Here is a 9,887-nt window from a genome sequence, read left to right on the forward strand (position 1 = left end):
GAATAGAAACAATATTTACTTCACTCTATCACTTATTTCTTTGCCTTGCCTTTCCTGAAACTTTATTTTTATTCGGCCGTTGTCTTTGATTGACTTGCCAAGCTATTTTTGGCAGTGGTTAGGCAAAAAGGGAGTTGGTATTGGAGGAAAAGACGACGGAGAAGTAAATTGGATTGAGGCGGTGAAGTAGCATGCTGCATGACATCCATCTCAACAAAATGTCAGATCATATGAGATGATGTGGTCATAGTGGAGGGCTTTAACCGCAGAAGGATATTTTTGTACCAATTCTATAACGTCGGGGCTATAATAGACTGATAGTATAAGAAAGGGTATATGATCTTTTTCGCTTAGCAAAGGGGTATTTTTGACCCCTCTCCATTTAAAAAAACGTATGTTGGAGTTGCCTTGATTATTGTGCCCATAATATTTTGAGACTTAGGTTGCAAAGGAAAGATGGTGTAGCGACCCAACCAGTTGTTTTGCTTTCTAGAATCCAGTTCCCCTACATAAGACTTTTCGTACGTGATTTTACTGTTTTATGACTTGCAGGAGTGGTTAGTTTAGAATTTGGAAGGGTTCGGGTTGAAATCAGAATACTTGGTTCCTTAAGGTTGGCTAAAAAGGCTAAGTTTGACTTCGGTCAACATTTTGAAAAAAAGGACATCGGAATTAGGATTTGACAGTTCAAATAGGTTCGTATGATGATTTCAAACTTGGGCGTATATTCGGATCGAGTTTTGGATGACCCGGGAGCGTCTTGGCACCTAATAGTGAAAGTTGATTCTTTGAAGGTTTTTTTAAGTTATTTAAATTTGGTTTGGAGTAGGTTTGATAATATCGAGGTTCGAATGGAATTCCGAGACCGAAAATAGTTTCATAATGTCATTTAATACTTGCACGCAAAATTTAGTATCATTCCGAGTAGTCTAAGTATGATTCGGCACGTCCGGAGCGATTTGGAAACTTGAAGTTCATATTTTGATTCAATTTGGTTTTGGGGGTGTGATTCTTGGTTTTATTGTTGTTTTACACGTTTCAAGAGTTTGAGCGGTCCATATTATGTTTACAGACTTGTTGGAATAGTTGGATGGGCTCCCGAGGAGCTCGGGTGTGTTTCGGACCACCCGGAGCAAAGTATGAAAAACCAGAAATTTCTAGTTCTGGTTTCCTTCTACGCGAACGCGGAAGGACCCTCGCGTTCGCTTAGAAGGATTTGTGGGACTGGGGCTGGGGGCATTTTTCCCTTCGCGTTCGCAAGGTAGGACTGTGTTCGCAGAGGCTGGGCCCCTTGGCCTTCGCGTTAGCGCTTGAAAGGCTGTGTTCGCATAAAAGCCTGGATCTGGGCTTGGGCCACCCCTGTTTCCCTTCGCTTTCGCGTGCCTGGCTCCGCGTTCACGTAGAACCTTTTTTGGGCTCCTCAGTTTAGCCATCGCGATCGCAAGAGCTTGGCCGCGATTGCGTATAAGAACCCCTGGGCAGAATCATTTTTAAAAAACGGGACTTAGGCTATTTTGGCTAATTTTCTTTCATTGTTGGGTGATTCTTGGAGCTCTTAGAGAAAAGATTTCACCTAGCACTTTGAGGTTAGTAATTTCTACACAATGTGAGTTAAATACATAGTTTATGGCAAGATTATAACATATAAATTAGTGAAAATTATGGGTTTAGGTGAAAACCTAGGTTTTTGATAAAAAAGGGATTTAACCACGAATTTTTTTATGAAACTTAGGGAAAATCATATATTTGAGTTCATAAGGTTATGGGTAACAACTTTCTTCAAAAAAATTTCGAAATTCGGGCACGTGGATCCGGGGGTGAATTTTAGGAATCCTACACTTGGGGTTGGGTAATCACTTTAATAGTTGAAATATGAACTTTTGAGCATGTATTGATTAATTTATACACTATTTAATTAGTTTTGGATTGTTTGGCACCGAATTGAGGGTTTAAGCACAATCTTGGACCTGAAAGTAGGCTTTGAGACAAGGTAAGTCTCTTTTCTAACCGTGTATGAGGGAATTAACCCCATAGGTGAATTGAATTAATATGTGCTTCTATTTGTGGGGGCTACGTACGCACGAGGTGACGAGAGTCCGTATGTAGCTACTAGTTATGCTTATGTCGGGGTAGTCTAGGACCTAAGTCATGTTATACTTATGATGTTTGCATCCTACTTGTTAATTTAATTGTGTAAATCACGTTGAAACTTGATAAATGAATTGTAAGAGGCTAAACGTCATTTACTGGACCGTTAAGGAGAATTGGTATTTCTTTGAATATTTTGCCCCTTCATAAATCTTGAATTGGTTGTTTTAATGCATTTTCTCTTCTTGTGGAGCGGGCCGAACGCCTCGGTAGCAGATAGATGCATCTATGGTTCGTGTCGTTCGACCCTCGGCAATGCACAATTTACATATTCTATGTTGGATCGGGTCGTACGACCTCGGCATAAATTGTAAAATAAATCTTTGGAACTAATTAAAAATTGATATTGCTTATTAGCTTGAGATATATGTTGTTAAATGATGGAAACAAACTTGGGATTTATTATTAGTGAGAGGATTGCCTATTATTTTCCTGTGATTTAGCTTTCAGCTATATTTATGTAATCCATGTTTAGTTATAATTTTTGACATTTTATTGTTGGCCCATAGTAAGTGTCAAAGTCGACCCCTCGTCACTACTTCTTCGAGGTTAGACTGGATACTTACTGGGTACATGTTGTTTATGTACTCACGCTACACTTCTGCACTAAATGTGCAGGATCTGAGGCAGGTGCATCTGGATATTAGTCCGACGTGCATCCCTGATTCCCGAGATTTCGCGGTGAGCTGCCCTTCTAAGCCCGTTCTGCAGCAGCTGGAGTCTTTTCTCTTTCTTGTATTTTCTGTCTATATTCACCTCGGACAATAGACTAGTATTCTTTTGTATATTCTACTAGTTTCTCATACACTTATGACGCCAGGTCTTGGCACACACTAGTAGACTTGTGGTTTTGGTTTGATCCTATGGTTATGATTGTACTCAGCTACTTTCGTTTTATTTATTTTCAACCTATTATTTCTTAAATATTTTGAATTAAAGGAAGTTTAAATTACTTTGAAAAATCTATTAAAAAGGGAAATCACGAGGTTAGTTCACTATTGGCTTGCCTAGCGACGGCGCTGGGCGCCATCACGACCTATAATAGAATTGGGTCATGTCATCGTGGTATTAGAGCACTAGGTTCACGTAGGTCTCACAAGTTATGAGCAGCTTAATAGAGTCTTGCGGATCGGTGCGGAGACATCTGTACTTATCTTCGAGAGGCTATAGGGTGTTAGGAAACTACTCTTTCTTCATCTCCTATCGTGCAGTTGATGTTATACTAAGTGTCTTTCTCTTATTCTCTCATAGATGGTGAGAACGCGCACGGTAGATGTTCCGGAACCGGGAGGAGCTGCTCCCCCTATTGCTAAAGGCTGAGGCAGAGGCCTGGGGAGGGCACCAGCCCGAGGTAGGGGATGAGGACCTCCCAGAGTTTCCCTTGTTGTACCACCGGCGGATCCAGTAAAGGATCCAATTATTGAGGAGCAGGGCGAGGTTCCCGCAGAAGAGCCAGCCCCGGTAGATTTCATGTCAGCATCGGGATTTCAGGAGGTTATGGGCCGTATGCTGTGGTTCATGGATACTATGACCCAAGCTGGTTTATTTCCAGCAGACCAATCCACATCTCAGGCGGGAGGGGGAGCACAGTCCCCTACTGCTCAGGCTCCTAGCATGCAGCTGTTGTATATCAGACCCTTGGCGTACTACCCGTGGGTGGGGCCCAGCCAGTAGCAGCAGTCGTACCTGAGCCTAGACCAGCTACGATCGGCGAGCCACAGAAGCTATTGGATAGATGGACTAGGCTACACCGTCCTGTCTACGGGGGCGAGCGACATGAGAATCCTCAGGACTTCATTGATAGGTGTAGGGACAGACTGCAAAAACAACATGAGGATATTGGAGTCTCATGCGGTGGATTTCATTACTTTCTCGCTGGAGGGCAGGGCTCGTAGGTGGTGGCAGTCTCATGTTCTCGGCAGATCAATAGGTTCTCCTCCCATGACTTGGGATCAGTTTACGTGCCTTTTCTTGGATAGGTATATTCCACCCTCCCTGAGGGAAGAGTTGTGGTTTTAGTTTAAGCAGCTCCAGCAGGGTCAGATGTCAGTGACCGATTATGAGGCGAGGTTCTCTGAGTTGTCTCGCAATGCACTTATGATAGTTTCTGCGGACGCGGAGAGAGTGCAGAGGTTTGTTGCTGGGTTGCACTCAGGTATTCAGGCCACTATGGCCTGGGAGGTTGAGATGGGGACTTCTTATCAGGTAATAGTGGAGATAGCTAGGAGGATTGCGGGTTACCACCAGAGAGGTAGAGAGCATATGCAGCGGGACAAGCGGGTCCGTTATTCTGGAAAGTTTAGCGGCCACCAAAAACCTCCTCCACTCGACGATAGATCAAATCGAGGTAAGAACCAAAAACCTAACTCGGGACTGGTGCAATCGTATTGTTACATATTTGCAAGATGGCGTACTCCCAGATGATAAAAAAGAAGCCAAGAAACTCCGAATGCAAGCAGCCGGGTACAATACATTCATAACGACCTATACAAAAGAACGTATGGCGGCCCCTGGAAAAATTCTTAGGCTCAAATCAGATGCGGCGCGTCCTTGAAGAAGTCCACGAAGGCCATTACAGAGCTCATTCCGGCAATCGAGCTCTGGTCAGATGCCTCATACGGGCAGGTTTCCACCATGAAAAAAGAGGCTGCAGACTTCATAAAGAAAATGCGAGCAGTGCCAAAAGTACGCCCCAATGATCTACCAAGCAGGCGAGCACCTCCATTCAGTCACTTCCCCTTGGCCGTTCATCAAGTGGGGAATGGACATCATTGGCCCCCTCCCCGCGGGGCGAGGTAACGTATGATTTCTTTTGGAACTATTTTTTCTAAATGGGTAGAAACAGGAAGTGATTGCCTTTATATGGAAAAACATCGTGTGACGTTTCGACCTCCCCAAATAAATCAGTTGTGACAACGGACCCTAATTTACAGGAAAAAAGGTCGCCGAATTTTTTGAGAAATGGCACATCAAAAAAATACTCTCAACACCGTATCACCCCGCGGGCAACGGGCAAGCGGAGTCCTCCAACAAATAAATACTGAACATTATGAAGAAAAAACTCGAAGATGCCAAGGGACTATGGCCGAAATTAATACCATAAGTATTTTGGTCCTACCGAACAACGCCAAAGACAAGCACAGGGGAGATGCCTTACTCGTTAGTCTATGGGACTGATGCTGTAATACCGGCTGAAGTTGGAGATCCCAGTCTGAGATACTCCCACGAGAGGGGCCGAGGAACGATGAATTCAGAAGGCAAGAGCTCGACGAAGCCGAAGAACGAAGGGATATGGCCTACATAAGGATGATCTCCCAGAAACAACAGGCAGAATGCTATTACAACAAAAAGGCAAAGGTCAGACCACTTAAAATCGGGGACTACGTGATCAAAGCTAAAACAAAGCAAGAAAAGACCCACGCGAAGGTAAATTTTGAACAAATTGGGACGACCCATACAAAAATCACGACAACAGCAAACAAAGGGTCATTCCAACTAGAAACAATGGAAGGAAAACTGCTACAAAACAACTAGAATATCACCCCACCTCAAGTACTTCAACTCCTAAGAAGAAGCGTCCTCCAAGTCGTACTTTTTTTCCCTCACTTGAATTTTGTCCCAATTGGGTTTTGTTGGCCCAAGAACAGGTGAAGTTTTGAAGAATGACAAATGAACTCAGTCATGGACCAGGTCCATCATGTGAAGCACAGTGTTTGTCAACCTATACATGTGAGATGCACGTGAAGGAGATAAGTCTCATTGATCAAGCAGCAATATCTCCTGAACTGATCGAAAAGGTTGCATATGGGATAAGGAGAGAAAGTCTCCTTATGAGAAGAGAATACAATCCGGATAAAAGATAGGGTTGGAGTTTGTGTTGTTCAAGGACTCAACTTCGATGGAAGATCAGCAATTGAGTCTCAATCAAACTCTAATTACTAACTCATTGAATAACAGTGATTGTTCTCTTTTACAGGTATCACACATACGTAGAAGTTATTGAGAGCAAAAGAGCAAGGCGATTTTGCAAGCAATTTATGTGAGATTTAAGTGTGCACTCCTGAAGCTACTTGAACAAGACTGAAGAACCAGCTCCATAAAGAGTTTTATGTGTCTTTCTTTATTTCTAGTTCAATTGTAGTAGGTGGATTAAAGTTGTACCTTTCAGCTTTTATAGAAGCAATTGTAATAGGTACTTTGAGTATTCAAGTTATAGGCTAACTTGAAGTTTTCGCAACAGTTGAGGCTGTGTGCTACAAAGGGATTAGAGTTAATCCTTAGGTTTACAAAAAGTTTTTGTAAATGATGTTTTGGCTCAGTGATTTTAGTGGAAGTTTGGGAAAATCCTACTGAGTAGTAGGTCGTGATTTTTTCACCTTTTGAGCCAGGTGTTTTCCACGTAAAAATCTCCGTGTTCTTTATTTTATGTACTTTTAGTTCCGCAAACAGTAGTAGTTAGATCACTTAGAAGAACCTGGTTCTTCGAGATCGAAAATTGGGTACCACACAAATCACCCTCCCTCTTGTGTGGTATTGACCTTTAGAACTTCAATTGGTATCAGAGCAGGTTATCCTTGAAGAGGCTACACCTTAGGAAAAGATCAAAATGAGTGCACCACCTGGGAACTGGGAAGGGCAATCCACTGCTAGGCCTCCACTCTTCAATGGTCAGTATTATTCTTGGTGGAAGAACAGGATGAGGGATCACATCATAGGGGAAGACTATGAACTCTGGGACATAGTCACTAATGGTCCTCTAGCAACCACAAAGAAGAATGCTGAAGGAGTTGATGTGCCAAAGACAAGAGCTGACTGCACTGCTGAAGACCTGAAGAAGTGGGAGAAAAATGCTAAGGCCAAGAAATGACTTGTGTGTGGACTAGGTCCAGATGAGTACAGCAGGATCCAAAGTTGTACCACTGCTAAGGAAATCTGGGACACTTTGCAAGTGTCTCATGAAGGAACACCTCAAGTGAAGAGGTCCAGAGGAACACTGCTGTATTCTCAATATGAGAATTTCACTATGAAGGAAGGAGAAACTATCCAAGAGATGTATACTAGGTTCACTACACTGACAAATGAACTTAAGTCTCTTGGAAGGATTATTCTTGAAGAAAAAAAGGTTGAGAAAATCTTGACAAGAGTTTTGCCAGTCTCATGGGAAAGCAAAATCACTGCTATTCAGGAATCTAAGAATATTGCTACACTCAAGCTGGATGAACTAATTGGAAATCTTACTGCCTATGAACTGAGAAGGCAAACCATGAAGATGGATACACCCAAGAAGGAAAGAAGTCTGGCTCTCAGAATTGTTGAAGGTTCAGATCTGGAGGATGATGAAATGGCAATGATCATAAGAGATTTCAAAAAGTACCTGATGAGAGGAAAGGGTTCTTCAAGAGGTACAACCTTCAACAAACCAAGGGCTCCTGAGAAACAGACCAATGAGGGTTGCTACAAATGTGGTAAGACTGATCGCATGATCAAGAATTGTCCTCAATGGGAAATTGAGTGGAAAAAGGAAAGGGCTGAACGAAGGAACATGAAGAAGGAACAGGTTCAACCAAAAAGGAACAAAGGTTCAACAAAGGCTATGGTTAATGCCTGGGGAGAAACATCGGATGAGGACTCAGAAGATGAAGCTGGAGATGAACAAGCGCTTATGGCCATTGGAGAATCAGATGATGAACAAGAGGTAAGTATTCTTCATCTCAAGGACAAGATTAAATTCCTGTCTAAAGAAAGGTTGTCTGAGCTACTGCTAGACTTCATTAATGAGTCTGAGATAATCAACAATGAGAAGGAAGAACTGTCTAGGGAATGTGTGATCCTAAAAGCCAAGTGCAAAAATCTAGAGTCTAGGGCTAATTAGAGTGAAAGTAAAAATGCTGAGTTGAAGAACCAGGTTCTTGAACTTGATACTAATATCCTAGAACTTAGATCTGAGAACTTAAAACTGAAATTAGGAACAGGAAAGAAGAAAGCTGATCACATACATCTCACCCTAGAAGAAAACTTAGGAAAAATGAAGGATGAGCTATACAGAAAGGATGGGCAGATAAGAATACTAAAAGAAGATCTAGGGAAGGTAAAACATGAACTAGATAGAACTTGCAAATGGAACAAGGCTTCTGATGCACTCTCTTGGTTACATGAACATCACAGTAGCAACAAAAGAGGACTTGGTTATGGGACACAAGAACCTAAGTGGGATCCTAAAAGCAAGTACCTCACTTTTCCTGAGAACAAAATCTGCACACACTGTGGCAAGAACCATTACAAAAATGAATGTAATGCAAAAGAAAAGGCCAGTCAAAATAACAAAACTTTTGTTCAAGAAAAAAATAGGATGCTTGGGTGGGCTAGAAGGAATCTGATTTATCCCTTTGCCTATAGAAAGGGACCCAAACTAGTTTGGGTTCCTAAGACTAACCCCTGATTCCTTTTTGCGGGTCCAAGTGAAGGGAAGTAGCCAAATATGGTACATGGATAGTGGCTGCTCAAAACACATGACTGGAAGCAAGAACCAGTTCCTTTCACTTGAGGACCTAAAGGGAGGTAATGTCTCCTTTGGAAATGGGAAGAAAGGTGAGATTATTGGGGTTGGAAAGGTAGGAAAGACAGACTCTCACTCCATTGAGAATGTATACTTGATAGATGGCTTGAAATATAGCCTGATCAGTGTGTCACAACTGTGTGACAGAGGTAACCTTGTAGCATTTACCTCTACTAAATGCTTTTGATTAACCTTCCACTGACAAGATTGTTTTGCAGGGAAAAAGAGTTAAAAATATTTATATTGTAGATTTGTCAACTCTTTCTGAAAACGAACTAACCTGCCTAAGTGTGCTGGATAATGATCCCCTCCTATGGCACAAAAGACTTGGTCATGCCAGTCTGAATCAGTTAAACAAATTAGTCTCCAAGGACTTGGTGATAGGGTTACCCAACATCAAGTTCAAGGAAGACAAAGTTTGTGAGGCATGTGCAAGGGGGAAGCAGGTAAGGTCATCCTTCAAAAGCAAGAAAATGGTAAGCACAACCAAGTCGTTGGAACTGGTCCATATGGATCTCTGTGGACCAATGAGAACCATGAGCAGAGTTGGAAAGAAATATGTGATGGTGCTTGTTGATGATTATTCTAGATTTACCTGGGTTCTATTTCTAACTTCTAAAGATGAAGCATTTGACATGTTTACTGCATTTGTTAGAAAAACTCAGAAACAATTAGGAAATCAACTTGCATCCATTAGGTCTGATCATGGAACTGAATTTGAAAATTCTAAGTTTGCTGAATTCTGTGATGAAAATGGTATAGATCATAATTTCTCTGCCCCTAGGACTCCTCAACAAAATGGAGTAGTTGAAAGAAAGAACAGGACTCTTGAAGACATGGCTAGGACTATGCTTCTTTCTAGTAAGCTGCCCCATTGCTTCTGGGCAGAGGTTGTAAACACTGCATGTTACATTATCAATAGATGCACGACTAGACCTCTTGTAGAGAAGACTCCCTATGAGTTACTTAAAGGGAGAAAACCTAATATATCCCATCTTAGGGCATTTGGATGTAAGTGCTTTGTGCGCAATAATGGAAAGGACTCCCTAGGTAAGTTTGATCCCAGAAGTGATGAGGGAGTATTCTTGGGATATTCTTACACATAGCAAAGCATATAAAGTATTCAATAAAACGAATTTAGTGTGTAGAAGAAAGTGTAACATGTAGTATTTGATGAAACTAA

Source organism: Nicotiana attenuata, unplaced genomic scaffold (genome assembly GCF_001879085.1).
Source record: "Nicotiana attenuata strain UT unplaced genomic scaffold, NIATTr2, whole genome shotgun sequence".
NCBI lineage: Eukaryota > Viridiplantae > Streptophyta > Magnoliopsida > Solanales > Solanaceae > Nicotiana > Nicotiana attenuata.